Below are 16,142 nucleotides of genomic sequence, written 5' to 3' on the forward strand. Positions count from 1 at the left end.
ATAGATAAAATTAAATTTTATAGTGACAATTGATGTTACTAATCTTGTAGATTATGGCTCCTGCATACATCCCTCAACCTATGAATCAACTCTACCTAAAAGTCCTATTGTCGACATAATGGAAGTCTTGATGTGTGGAATCATTAAAAGGATGAACAAGTGGGTGGAATGGAACAGAGCAAGAAAGCAAAGAATAGGAACTACAAGCTCTACTAGTGGATTAGCTTCTAGGGTAGCCCAATCAACTCTTGCTACGTCCACAACTACTACTACATCAATATCAACTAGACCAACACAATCTGTTAGTGGAGGAGGAGACCAACCTGTGGAGGTGGATCTTTGTCAAACACAGGAAAGGTAGGGGACAAAGAGAAAGACAAGGAAAAATGAAAGGAGAAGGAAAAATTAGTAGCTAAGCCCTCTTCCACTATGCTAGTCATCAATCTCAATGGTGACAATAATCCTCTAGATGGTCAATAGTAGGAGGCATCTCAATAAGGTGATACTCTAGCCCTCTTTGTTACTAAGGCTACTTCTTTCCCTGTTGCCAACCAAAGAAAGATAAACCCTCCAGTTGTGAGGATGCTATTTGATCCTATAACTCTGTAATCGACACTTAATATCCTTTCAACAAAGTCTTGGTTGGAAGTGACTATTGATTGAAAAAAGAGAAAATGTGACGAGGCTTCTCCATCTAAGGACCTCATCGTGCAAGAAACTTCAACTCAACCAATATCAAAGAAGGAAAAGAAGCAAAAGACTATAGCAACATTGGCCACATATTCCTCTACTGGTCTCATGCTAGTGGAAATTGTAGAACCTCAGAAGGAGGGGAAGTTTGATGAGCTAACTAGTAATAGTTTTCATATCAAAATGGTTAAAATAGGCATTCCAGTGCCCGATTCTATGGTCAACATTTGGAAATCAACTAATGAGAAGATTGAGGACAAACTCAAAGAATTGAGATCAGAAAAAGATGTACTCAAAACCTTAAATAAGGAATTGATGAACTATGTTAGAGTTGCACTTAGAAGCACTTCTACAAGCACATTCGACCCAAGTACATAGAAGAATAATAATTTTCTACTTAAGCTACAAAAGGAGAGGCAGTTTGGTCAAATTTTTTAGAAATGGAAAAAGAAATATGGAAATAAGCAAAAACCAGGAAAGAATCTAAGTGAGTTAATGCATGAAAAGATATTACCATAAAATAGGAGAGAGAAAGCTTCAAGATCCAACACCATGAGACAAGATATTTGGAAAGGGGAAAGCAAAGAAAACCCCTTGTGATATTATGAATGAGGCATGGAAAGCCTGAGAGAGAGAGAGAGAGAGTGAGAGAGCAATCGCTCATACAATAATTGAGAAGAGGGTGAAACCTCATTAGAAATGAGAGAGGAGGGTCATCTCTTAAATAGAGATGAGAGAGAGGAGTTAGAATGTAACTCCCATGTCTATGAATGCCACCATTCATACATGTGTGAGGCCAAGTTTGAGATTCCTCTTAAGGAGGAATTATCTAAATTACAAATTATAATATATATTTGTCCTCACATATTCCACTAGATGACAAAATAAAATGTAGTGGAAAAAGGACAAAAAAGAAATATATTAGGATACCTTGGCTTATATCCTAATATATTATAACAATAAAGAAAGGAGGTCTAACCTTGGTTTATAAACACACCAAGGAAAGATTACAACTTCTAACACCCCCCTTTAATCTTTACTTGGGGAAATTACATCAAAGGGTATTAAACCCATAATTTACAAAAATCTGCAACTTAATCTTCAATATGAAGTAATTTGATTGTCTTCAAGCCATATGGTACATTTACAGATCCAAGAGAAGTACATGAGTCCTTTGAATGTGATCAAGTGGAAGCATAGAAACATCTTCAATTATGCAAAAAGCCTCTGTGAGTGTATGTAAGTCTTCATAGAGCCAAGAGAGAAGTGGATAGGTACACCAAATAATATTGTCTTGTATGTGCCTGATGGATTACAAGAAACAAGACGACTATCCACAAGAAGTATTTCATCTTATATTCAAATTAGAAATCCTTTGAATAATAAAACTCTCATAGAGAAACAATGAGGAAAATAAAACATGTTACCACAAAACAATGGAGATAACCTGATATCAAGATAAATGATATGCTCAAAAAATTGTCAACAAGGACAAATTGAGTAAAAAGCTTGATCAATGCTCTCATGAAAAGTATATTATACTAATGCACAAATGACCACAAACAAGGGCAACTAATGATACTTGCATCAACATTGCATCAATCACATGGATATAGACAGTCCACTAATAAATCATCTCACTGCAAGTTAATGGGGGCATCCCTCCATAACATGCATGACTCATGTTCTAAGCAATAAAGTATGCAAACCATTATCACATTAATATATAAAAATAAAGTAAAAGGAGAGACATGTTGATCAAATTAGAATTATCATGATTTGTTAGGATACTCAAACGAATGGATTATGAGGGTGTAACAACATATTGCCTTCAAATTGGAAATCCATCATGGACAAGCAACATCATTGCCATGGGTCAAAACAACTTTCTCAAATAGAGTCTCCAATATTGGAGTGCTCCAAGATATGGTAGCCTTGTCACCTATCAAGAACAAGGTGTAGGAAGTCATACCATGAGTAAATGAAAACCAGGAGCATACACCAAGGAGATAAAGAGATTGAAATGGGAAATCCCCATAAAATATCATCCTCACATTGAGGAACAAAATGGAACAACATAGAGAGAAACTCCATAAATATCAACCTTTCAAAGTAGAGCATATAGAATCAAATGGAGGGAAACTCCATATAAATATTAATCTTTCAAGGTGGAATCAATAGAACCAAATGGAGGGAAACTCCATATAAAATGAGTGCACACCAATATAGGATGAAGGTATACTCCATGGGCCAGATAAGGAAACTATGTATCAGTTATACTGAGGGGACCTACATAGTTATCCTTGAAAAAATTGGCTCCCTATGCAACTCAAAACAAAATATCATATAAATCATGTATATCAATGGTATAAAACCATAAAGTGCCAACATGGGCATAGAATGATGCTATAAACACATAATAGTGCAACTATGTGCACATCAAAATATCATAATAAGGTCGAAGGCAAATGTGTAAGATAACTCATAATCCAATTGAAATTAAGGTAAATGTAGAGATCCAAGGATGATCAAAATGAACAAAATATGTTTATCAGGTACAAAACTCCATTGAGGGTAAACATGAGTACTTAATTCATTTTGTGAAGGTATAAATCAATTTATGAATTATTATAGTCATAAAATTATATATTTATTTGGGTATATATGTGTGCACCCATATATACTTAAATAAATATATGATAAGTCACAATATTGGAAGGATCCTTAAATATATATATATATATAAAGTAGAATGAACATTTTGAATAAAGACAAAATCTTCTTAAATAGTACTTTTAGATAAAAAAATCTAATCACAATTATTAGGAATGATTGCAAAAATAGAGTGTTTTTTTGTAAAAAAATAATTGAATTTTCAAAATGATAAAAGCCGAAAAAGCATCTTATATGAACAGATAACGTGGTTAATTAGCAATAACCCTTTTTTTTTAAGCAATGATTTCTCTTTATCATGTAATGCTACAAATGGAAGACTTAGAATAATATTCTAAAAATAATAATCAAGAGTTATAAAAAGTTGTCAGAGAATATCTTAGAATAGATGTTGTAATAGGTGAATAATGATGCAGACCTGCAAAAAAAGTTAGAGGAATAATTCTTCTACAAATATAGAAACTGTATCTGTCATAGTTTTGTTCAAACATTACTAAGGAATCTGCAAATATCCTTAAAATAGAAACTTAAAAGTAGATTTTTGAGATGTTTATTTTGAATCAACGTCCTAGCATGAATCACATGCACAGGGATTCCTATGGCCGAATTGCAGCTAACAACAAAAATGGCGACAATACAAGTCTTGGATGGAATGACTACATGAAAATGTCTGACTTTGTGGCACCTAAAACTAGTTATCTGGTGGATGATACAGTAATAGGTTCTGATGTTTACCGTGTGTTCAAGCCAGAAAATTGACAATATGCCTGAGTTTCTTTTGAAGGAAACCTGAAAACAAGAAAAGGCAAAGAGGTCGAAACTACAAGAAGCAGGAAGAGTTTGTCAAGCTTGTGTACTTGGAGGTGGATGATTCTAGTGCATTCTAAGATAACTACAATGACAATGTTTTCAGGGTTGGGGATCTTTCTGCTTGCAACACTATTAGTTTGTTGCCCTGTCAAAGGTGCAAATTCTACTTCTATTACAGAAGAACCGGTAACAAACAATCAAACCGAATGGATCGTGCACTCTGATTTATCACAAGTAACACCCCAAATTTTTAATGAAACAAGAAGAAATCTTGGCAGTATCCAAATCTGTGCTATCTACACTTGTTGTGGAGGTCCAAAGCATTTGTGTCTTCCTTCCCCTTTCTGCTACGCAATTAACTGTAACATACCCAGTAGGCCATTTGGGTTCTGCTTGTTTAACCCAAAAGCTTGTAATTGTTTCGGATGCCATTTCTGAGATGCTCTAGAATATTGAGTAGTTCAGTATTTTACTATGAGCAGGCTCTAAGAAGCTATCTACAAAGAATGTATGCTTTTAGGATGGAAATTCTGAGTCCTTGGTGATTTATTATAGGGATCAAGGTCAAGCCGATTGTCAGGGTATCGGTATTTGTTTTTAATTATAGTTTGGCATTATTTCTAATGATCTATTTATATAAGCTCCTGTGAGGAAATCCTATACTGGAGATAAATTGGATGACAGAATGAAGATAAGTAAGCTATCTACATATCTATTTTTGGAATTCATTATCCTACTTTTATATATGAAAAAAACATAAATTTGAACATTGTTAAGTTATGAAAGGTTGTAACCCATCAAAAACTAGCATATATATTTGAACATTTCAAATAAAAACTAATGTAACAAAATGATACTGCAGAAAAATAGAACAAGCCTTCCAAAACAAGAGGAAAAAAAAATGGTTCGATGATAAAGAAAGTTACTCTTTGGTGGCAAGCCTTCCAAAGAGGGTTAGATGAAAACTAATAGAAAATAAGAAGTAACCTGCACAAATTAGAGCAAACAGAAGTTAAACGGGTTTGGTGGTAAACCAGCCAAATCCAAAAAAAAATCAATTTCTTCCAACTTAGGAAGATTAAATTTTATTTTTTAGTGAAATCTCTCTCAAGAGTCTCCTTTGAATCATAACTTCATGCAAACACTCAAAAAAAAGATTAAACTGCTCTGATACCATGTTAGAAATGGAAAAAGAAATATGGAAATAAGCAAAAACCAAGAAAGAATCTAAGTGAGTTAATGCATGAAAAGATATTACCATAAAATAGGAGAGAGAAAGCTTCAAGATCCAACACCATGAGACAAGATATTTGGAAAGGGGAAAGCAAAGAAAACCCCTTGTGATATTATGAATGAGGCATGGAAAGCCTAAGAGAGAGAGAGAGAGTGAGAGAGAAATCGCTCATACAATAATTGAGAAGAGGAAGAAACCTCATTAGAAATGAGAAAGGAGGATCATCTCTTAAATAGAGATGAGAGAGAGGAGTTAGAATGTAACTCCCATGTCTATGAATGCCACCATTCATATGTGTGTGAGGCCAAGTGTGAGATTCCTCTTAAGGAGGAATAATCTAAATTACAAATTACAATATATATTTGTCCTCACATATTCCACTAGATGACAAAATAAAATGTAGTGGAAAAAGGACAAAAAAGAAATATATTAGGATACCTTGGCTTATATCCTAATATATTATAACAATAAAGAAAGGAGGTCTAACCTTGGTTTATAAACACACCAAGGAAAGATCACAACTTCTAACAATTAACCATGTCTAGATTGATGACTTGAAAGCCCAAGGTCCCCCTTTATTGAGAACCTTGGAAATATGTTGCTGGACACTGAAAAATTGAGAGAAGTAGTGACAAGAAATCAAACTTTGATGCACAAAGCATCAAAGAGCCTAACCAAGCAATTGGCCTTATTGCAAGAGGTGATTGATATGAAAACTAATGTTGTTATCACCCATGGGATACTTAAAATAGGCCAAGAACCATTGCTTTATTGGAAGCAAACATTGGAGTTCAAAGTTGAGAGCTTAGGAAAGTTTGAGCATGAGCTAAAGGATGTATATGATTCAGTGAAGAAGGTAATGGACAAGACATTTGAAAAATTAATGATTTTGCACATTGAATCATATGTCACTAGTAATGGTCAACTGGTAGACATCAAATGGATGAAGACTAAATTTCTAGTATTTTTTGATGAGGCTACTGGTCCATGAAACTTCTAGTTGGCAAAGATTCCACAACTATCAACAATGGTTTCCATTTTGAAGCGTGCAGTGGAGAAGCTCCAATCAAAGATCTCCAGAGTTGAAGAATTGACTAAAATGCATGATTACTAAATGATTAGAGTTGACAACATTCTCATCCTAAGTGTCCATGAGCTAAAGAGTGTAATTGATGTAATGAAAACATACATAGCCAAGGTTGTAACCCCAAAGAAAAACTAATGCTCTGAGAAAATATTACATTCTTCCTACAAAAATATGACAAGTGTCGCCTCTTCTCTCTTTATCACTTTCTAATGTTGTAGCCATATTTGGCATTCTCCTCATGGATACAGTTTTTTAATGGATGACTAATGATTCAATCCTATTATTAGGATCATTCAATGATGCTATGTTAAGTAATCATGAGATGTAACTGGCCAATTCTAAAGGGGCCTATAAATGTATCTTTTTGAGAAGTAAATAATACAAGAAAAATTGGGATTTGGGCAAATTCTTGTAGCTAGAACTACTATGTGTGACTCAACATCCATATTTTAAGTATGTCATTCATATTAGTCTAGTTTTAGTTCTTGTAGGGTGGTTGGAATGAGATGTGCTATTAATAAAATTGTAGGATTGTAAATGAAATGGGTTTTTTTTCCTCCTTATTAGTGGATGTAAGATTAATTTCCATTATTTGCAGTGTTATCTAATTCCTTATGCTCTATAAAAGATAGTTTATGTGCATCTTCAAGGTTGTGTGGGAAGTTTGATATTTAATAATGTAGGCTACTAAGTAAGAAGCAAACTGTTATTGTGAAACCTCAGTAACTTAGGCAATCACAACATTGCTAAGTTGATTTTCTTTTTTCTTCTTATGTAGTATGCATTATTAGTTAGTCTTGCATTGTTGCATCTTTCATTCAATAAATTAAATAAGCTACGTTTGGGTATCAAAGGAACTTAAGGTGACTCAAGTGCATTCATAATTGTGGAGCTTTGTGAGCCATCATCTGAGATTCACCTATATTGTTTGAGAGCTTCAGACAATCTAGTCATACCTCTTCTGCTCTCTGGTTAAGAGCATGCCCTTAAATTATGTTGATCTACTAAAAAAAACATTCATTGAAAATATTTGCATACAAGGGAGTTGTACCTTTAAATTTAGGGGTCCTTGATAGAATAGCTATATAGATCCATTATGTTACTAACAAATTTTTCTTTCACCATATTGGGCATATCAAGAGTCGGGGCATAAACCAAATCAAGGAAGACAAGTTGTTAACCAAAAATGATCAATATTAAAATAAAATAAAATAAAAAATCCTTAGGAAGAAGATAGTGTCTCCACTTCTTCAATGCTTGAACTATAGCATAAACTTCCTGGTCATAAAAATAATATTTTCTTTTTGCATCATTTAACCTCTCACTAAAATAAGTAGCAGGTCTACTTTCTTGGCTCAAAACAATTCCTATTTCAGTAACACTAGCATCACAGTGTACTTGAAACACCTTGTTAAAATTTGGAAGTGCTAAAATAGGTTGCTTTGTATTTTTTATTTCAACACATTAGAACTTTTATCTACTCCTACAATCCACTTAAAATCTTGCCTATTTTGTCTCATTATTTCAGTCAAAGGCTCATAAATATTGCTAAAACCTCTCATAAACTTTTCTTAAAAACTAGCCAGTCCATGAAAAGATTTTATCTCAGTCACACTCCTTGGAGTAGGTCATTCAAGGATAGCCTTCACTTTCTCATGGTCCATTTTTAAACCTTTTGTTGATACTACAGATTCCAAGTATACCAACTCCTTCTTCACAAAACTACAGTTATTTAGATTTATTAGTAGCTTTTCTTCCCTCAACTTATCAAACACTTTATGAATATGTGTCAAATTCTCGTCTAACATCTTTCTAAAGATCAAAATATCATTTAGGTAAGAAATGACAAACTTACCCAAAAAATCTTTCAACACCTTATTCATGAGCCTCATGAAAGTACTTGGTGCATTAGTTAGCCCAAAAGGTATGACTAACCACATGTACAATCTTTCCCTGGTCTTGGAGGAATAATTCCACTCACCTCCTTCTATGATGGAAATATAATGGTACCCACTCTTTAGATCTATCTTTGTGAAATACATAGCTCCACTCAAATAGTCTATAATATCATCCATCCTTGGCAATGTAAATATGTACTTTATTGTGATCTTATTGATAGCCCATGAATTTGTGCACATCTTTCATTCTCCATTCTTCTTTGGTGCTGATATTGTTGGTACAACATATGGATTTAGACCCTCTCAGATCAACACCTTCTGTAATAGCTTATGAACTTGTCTATTTAATTCTCCAATTTTTGTTGGTGTCATTATGTGTGCTGCCTTATTTGGAAAATTGGCTCCTAGAATCAAATCTATCTAGTGAATGGTCTTCCTCATTGGGGGTAATCCATCAGGTACATTATCTAATACAATGTCAAAAAACTCTCCCAATAAATTTACAACTTCTACAACTAGCTCCTCTACTTCTTGTTTACCATCTTTTGGAATTACAACAAAAAACATATGCTCATGCTTCATACCTTGGAGAAACACCTTTCCATCAACAAAACATATTTTGGAAGCACTACATACCTTTTCTTTTTCTCCTTCAATGACTTCAACTTATGTTTCACTCCATCTTTTGTACAGTGTAGGTATTTGCTCACTTATCATGTACACCATGTCTGTCAAACTGCCATGACCTACCCAACAAATATGACATTTGTCCATAGGTATGATATCACACAACACCTAATCCTAGTAGCTTTCAATCTTGAACTCCACTAAGAATTTCTCATTGAGCATGACCTTGTGGTCATCTTGCACCTAGGAAATACGGTTTGGATATGGGTGTTTCTACCTCTTGAGATTTAACTCTGTGACCATCTTTTCTGACACTAGATTGTAAGTGCTTCTACCATCAATGATCACATCACAACACTTATCTTTACATTTGTACCTTGTGTAAAAAAAATTCCTCCTTTGATAAGGTTCATTCTCACCACTCAACAAGACTCTTCGATTAACTAGGACTTCTCCTCTTTCAACATCTTCAGAATATGATGATTTGGCATCTTCATCAACATCCACAATTTTATCCTAGCCTTCATATCTTCTATATATTCTTCCTTGGCATTGGGAACATTCAAATGATATATGCCCTTCTTCGTCGTAGAGAAAACATTTTGCACAAAAACCTCCTCTTCCAACTCCTTGCCCTCTTCCTCTTCGTCTTCCTCTTTCTCTCTGATCTCTATTGTTCAAAGATAGAGTTGTTATTGCATCAAAAGGTCAACCTATTAATGTCTGATATGACCACTAGACTTATAGAACACAAGAGGTAGTTAAGCCATGTAGGAAATCTCGAAGGGGAAGGTTGTCGATTAGTCCAACAATTCCCCCCTTAATGTTACCTGAGGGGATTTGAACTTGTGGCTGAGCTCTAATACCACTTGTTAGAAGAAAAGGTTGTCATTGTACCAATAGATCAACTTATTAATGTTCGATACAACCACTGGACTTATAGAACACAGGAGGCAGTCGAGTCATGTCGTGAATCCTAAAGGAGAAGACTACCGGTTAGTCTAACAGTTTTGGTCATGGAAAAGATTGGAATTATTTCCCCTCTAGTTGTGACTACTACTTTTCACCTCATCCTTATTCTTTTTTATCATCATTTTAGCCTCCATAACATCATCCACTAGATCTTCCACTGCGACCTCTTACACTATTCTTGTTATCAAACTTCTTGTTTAGCTTTTCCTCAACTCTTATGGAAAATTGGTATGCCTCTTCAATACTTTTCATTTGAACTAAACTCATCTCCTCCTAAATTATTGGCATTAACCCATTGAGATAATGGGAAACTTTCTCCTTGTTGGTTTTCACATGGCCAGTTCTAATGAGAACTCAGTAGAACTCTTCAATATACTCTTGAACATATATTTTTTTCTTACTTCAACCCTTGTACTTTCTTTAGTAGATGAAGCTCATAATCCATGAGAATGAATTGTTGCTTCAATTTAACTACCATCCAGTCCCATCTACTTTACTAGTGGAATATTAGAGCATCTTTAAATTTAACTACCATCCAGTCCCATCTACTTTAACAACCATCAATTTAACAAACATTGTCTTCTACTTTGAGCATCTTTAAATTTGTTAGACTTCCCACTCTAGTAATTCAAAACAAATGTATAGCTCTACAAAAACTCAACCCACTTCAAATGCCTCTGGTTCAATTTTCCTCAACTATTCAAATATTGCAAAGATTGATAATTAGAATACAAAACAAACTCCTTAGGAAGAAGATGGTGTCTCCAGTTCTTCAATGCCTGAACTATAACATTAAATTCCTGATCATAAACATAATATTTTCTTTTGACGCCATTCAACTTCTCATTGAAATAAGAAACATGTCTACCTTATTGGCTCAAAACAACTCATATTGCAGTACCATTAGCATCACAATCTACTTGAAACACCTTGTTAAAATTTGGAAGTGCTAAAATAGGATGCTTTGTAACTTTCTATTTCAACATATTACAAATTTTATATGCTCCTACAATCCACTTAAAGTCTTTCCTATTTTGTCTCATTATTTCAGAAAAAGGCCCACAAATACTACTAAAACCTCTAATAATTTTTTTGTAAAAAGTAGCCAGTCCATGAAAAGATCTTACCTCACTTGCACTCCTCGAAGTAGGTCATTCAAGGATTGCCTTCACCTTGTCATGGTCCATTTTCAAACCTTTTGTTGATATGACAAATCCCAAGTACACCAACTCCTCCTTCACAAAACTACACTTCTGTAGAGTTATTAGCATATTTTCTTCCCTCAACTTATCAAACGCCTCATGAATATGGGTCAAATTCTGTTCTAATGACTTGCTAAAGATCAAAATATAATCTAGGCAAATAATGAAAAACTCCTTCAATACCTCTTTCATGAGCCTCATGAAAGTACTCAATACATTGGTTAGCCCAAAAGGCATGACTAACCACTCATACAATCCTTCCCTTGTCTTGAAGGTAATCTTCCACTCATCTCCTTCTCTAATGCTACCCACTCTTCAAATCCATGTTTGTGAAATACATAGCTCCACTCAAACAGTCCATAATATAATCCATTCTTGGAAATGAAAATCTACACTTTATTGTTAATAGCATGTGAATCTGTGCACATCCTCCATTATCCATTCTTCTTTGGTGCTAATATTACTAGTACAACACATGGATGTAGACTCTCTTAGACTCAATCCCTTTTTCTACAACTCATGAACTTGTCTATTTAATTTTTCACTTTTTGTTGTTTTCATTTTGTGCACTGCCTTGTTTGACAACCTAGCTCCTAGAATCAAATCCATTCGGTGACTGATTTACCTCACTAGGGTTAATCCAATAGGTACATTATCTGACTCAATATTAGGAAACTCTCGTATATAAATTTTCAACTTCTGCAGGTATCTCCTCTACTTCTTCTTTACCCAGAGTTGTCCTAGACAATGTACAAACATTCCTTAAATAGACATATTTACACCAACCGAGAAGTTTCTAGACCAATCTTATTAGATTTCCACAATCCATTAAACATATAATTTTTGCTTCTAGATTTGGTTGTGTTTTCTTTTTTTAGCATCAACATTTCATATCACACTCTTAGATCCATCATCAGGATGAGAGAATGTAAGAATGGAATAGTTCTAGAGTTGATTGTGTTTGCTTTGTTTAGCGTCCGACTATTGCATTCTTGCATTCTCTCATCCCGATGATGGGTCACAGAGTGTGATCCAAAACATTAATGCTAAACAAAACAAACACAATCAAATCTAGAAGAAAAAATGATAAGTTTCTAGACATCAAACCCTAACCCTTGAGACTAACTAACTTTAGAATTCCATATAGAGTAGGCCCGATACACTTTTGACACTTATTTTGGAAATTTTGGTTAACCCTACTTCAAAAGGCTATAATTTTTGAACCGTTGCTCTAATTGGCTATTATAACCAGTTTTCATAATCCTTGGCTTAAGACCTGCAAGACTTTACACACAGAAGGTCCAATTGATCCCATTTCGAAGCTCATCTAGAGTCTCCAAGGGCTTCAACGGTGAGCTTGAAGTTTTTATACCAAAATTACACACCAAAAATACCTAATAAATCCACAAATACTTATCATATGGCACTAAGCCTTAATTGATAGGCTGATATATCCAAGATGAACATCCACCTCTGAAATTAAGACATTTCGAGCTTCTTTGACTAATTTACTAAGTAGAAAATCTCTAAAAACAACAACTCTGCAGTAAGACAACCCTTATTCAATAAAGAGAAAGGAAATATTTTTGGGTGATGCAAGATTGGTCTTACACCCATGATGGTCCTCTGTCACAACCTTGTGTAATGGACCCAAGAAGTTTAAAATAATAGGATCTAGTGATACAATATATCTTTGCTGTTAGTCTTATTGCTATCCAAATTGCCAAAGAGCTTGTGTTTATTGATCTTTTTATACCAAAAGTATCTGTCTGAACCATTCTAGTCAAAATTACACCATTTAACCTCATTTTAAGGGGGTTCAATCATATTAATGTCATTTCCAAAAATCCATGAATTATTTCTTAGTTGGAACATCCATTTCCACAACTTAGTTCTTTCTATGTGGTCATTTTATGCATATAAATTATAGGTGCCAATATTTTCATGACTATATCTAAAAATGATCCAAATTATTTAGAATAATCCATGACAAGGAGGACATTCCCAATTGGTAATATGTTTGCTCCACTTAGGGCCAACTAAAATGACAACCCCACTTTTCCTTTATGGCGAGATGTGGTGAAGTATTTGAGATCTTTTGAGATGCATTTTAGGGATACATCTTGATAAAAATCAACAACTTTAATTTCTTGGAGAAGGATAACATCTTTTCCTCTATTCATCATAAGAAATATTTTAATAATATATTTCCTATTAGGGGAATCAAGGCCCATGACATTCCATGAAGTACATTTCAAGTCCACAAGCAACCTTAAAAATCAATATCCATGAGTGTTATAAAAGCTCTTATAGAAGCTTGGGAGTTGTTTCCTTGGTATTTATTCCCTTTATTTTTATTAAAGGAGTCTTTCAATCCCCCTCTCTTCTTCTTAATCACAACATCTTAGGGGTCCAAGTATTGAGTAGGGGTTTCCAAAGTGTTTCTTAACCTTTTGATCCTTTCCCTCCCCTTCTTTTTTAGAGCATTAAAAATAAAAATGCTAGGTTCATCTTCAGTGGCATTGACAAGAACAATAATGATCTCATTAATATCTTCTTTACTTAATTTTAGTGCATGAAACATCTCTTAAGGAGCATCACTTGGCTCTACCTCTTGAATCTTAATGGTACCAGCGTTGGAAGAGACATAAAGGGGAAATGCAAAAATGAAATGCTTGCAAAGGGGAGGTGGCAAAGGAAGATTCAAGATGATCACAAGGGAGAAATTAGAGAGCTTCTTCTCTTTATCATACATATTTTGAAGGGCTTCCAAGCCATCACAAGAAACTACAATATTAGTATCACTGTTTAAATTCTTAACCCTACCCAAATTCCTAGATTCGTTCTTAGTCACCTTGTGGACACTTCCAACCTTGCTATCGTTCTTATCTAGGACTAAGGGTGAAATGACATGTTTTTCCAAAGATGCCTAATCAATGGAGGTAGGATTGTGGGGTGAGGAACCTTCACCTTTTGAGGATCTGTTACTAATAAACATAGGATCAAGGACCCTTGTGATTTTTTCAATAGAAAGTTTTTGAGCATTCTTAGTCCCGCGTTTAGGATGAGGATCATAGGGCTTCAAACCAAATTTTCAAGAGTTGGCCTCAAGTAGGTTTTGACCCCTAGGGAGATTCTAGTTGGTGTACAAAGTGACAGGTTCACCTTTTCCGAGAAAGCAACTTTGAGGTGGTCAAGTTTTTTAGAAATGACCATAGAGTTTGATGGAAGATGTCTTAGAGGGGGTATGAGAAGAAAATCTAAAGGGCTATGTTTTTGGAGTATTCTTGGAAATATTATTAAGGTAAGAATTACCATTGCAAGTCTCTAATGATTTAGGGTTAGCAATAAGTTTCTTTTGATTAATGGACAAGAGCTTCACATACGTCTTGTCCTACACAAGAAGCACACATTGATTCCTCCAAGGAATGTAACAAAACAAGAAACCAATTGATCATCCAAATCATTTCCCCCCCTTGGCGATGTCTAGAATAGGGTTGAGAGATATAAGGACCCTTGCATTAGTATGGAGGAGAAGATAATTAGTTTTTATCAACCCTTATAACATTTATAATGAGTTAAAGAGCACAAGGTACAATATTGAATTAAAATGGAGGAACATTTTCATTAGAGAGCCACCAAGGGTATGATACGGCAAAAATCTCCTCTTGTATAGGTTATGGAGACCATGAGATGACCCAAAAGTTATAGGCACCTATCCTCCAAAACTATCTTAATACTTTTCTTTTCACTATTATTGTTTATTGAAAACCCCAAAACAATCCTTGCTGTAACATACGAAAGCATGAAAAGTGAAAAACTAATCTTTTTCCCCACACTTTATGAAGCCACTCATTTAAAAAATTTTGAGAAGGAAGATTAGTTAGTTCCTAGGTTGCTAGAAATACAATAGGGCTCTTTAATTTAGATTTTTCTACATCAATAGCCATGACCATTTGTTGGTTAGGTTTAAGCGTTGGTAGGTAGTTCCTTACCTCCATTGAAGTCCTTGGTAGAGGTGGATGTGGTTGATCACTACTTGTAGAAGCGTGCTCCATCTAGAATTGTCATCTAAATTTTATGCTCGACAAACTCAAATTCAAATTTGAGCCTTGTGACTTAGCCTAAATCTGACCTTACAAGTAGGGATACATCTAGCAATGACTTTGAGACTGTAATGTAATTTTGATTCCAGTTGATCCTTGTGGAACAAATGCCCTATTGAAACTCTAGCATGTTGTTGATGACTATAACCTGCTTGTGATTCTTGCCTCTATTGTCCAAGTAAGCTTAACTCTCTTTCTTCTTAAACAACATCTCCTCCTTGAATGATTTGCTTATGTGTTGGAGGAGCACTCAAAATGGAAAAGAGGATCAAAGAGCCATTAAGGTTTTATCAGTGGAAGGATGGGTCTAAAGGACCTAATTATGATGTTTTGAAGCCAATTATGGCATTTGGATGTAATTGGGATCATGAATTTGATGTAAGTCCTAATAGGACCAAAATATGTAATTTGGGTTTGGGTAGGATGCCAAATGTTAGGATGGGTGTTTTCAATTACAAATGATGTAATTAGGCCAAATAAAAATCCTTGGAGTCATTTTGGTAGCTTAGAAATCCATTAGTTGAGATTTACAAATTTGAATTTTCAAATAATAATGGCTAGTTAAGGAAGGTGGGTAACTTGTAGCTTTGATAGTTGGGGATGTTTTGAGTGGGTTTTTGGCATTGGGAGAGTTTTCATATGCCTATTAGAGGCCATATAAATTGAGAGGAAGAGGAGATCAATGCATGTTTCAAATAGGAATAAAAAGATTCAGATTTCCCTCAAATTTTGTCCATTTTGCATGTTTTTCCATTCATAGAAGTTCATAGTTACATTCTTTATGAATTAGTGACTATTCTCAATCTTTGTGGAAAGTTATTTGAGAAAGTTGAATCCATTTCA

Source organism: Cupressus sempervirens, chromosome 1 (genome assembly GCF_028749045.1).
Source record: "Cupressus sempervirens isolate cs-2001-9-10 chromosome 1, ASM2874904v1, whole genome shotgun sequence".
Classification (NCBI taxonomy): Eukaryota; Viridiplantae; Streptophyta; class Pinopsida; order Cupressales; family Cupressaceae; genus Cupressus; species Cupressus sempervirens.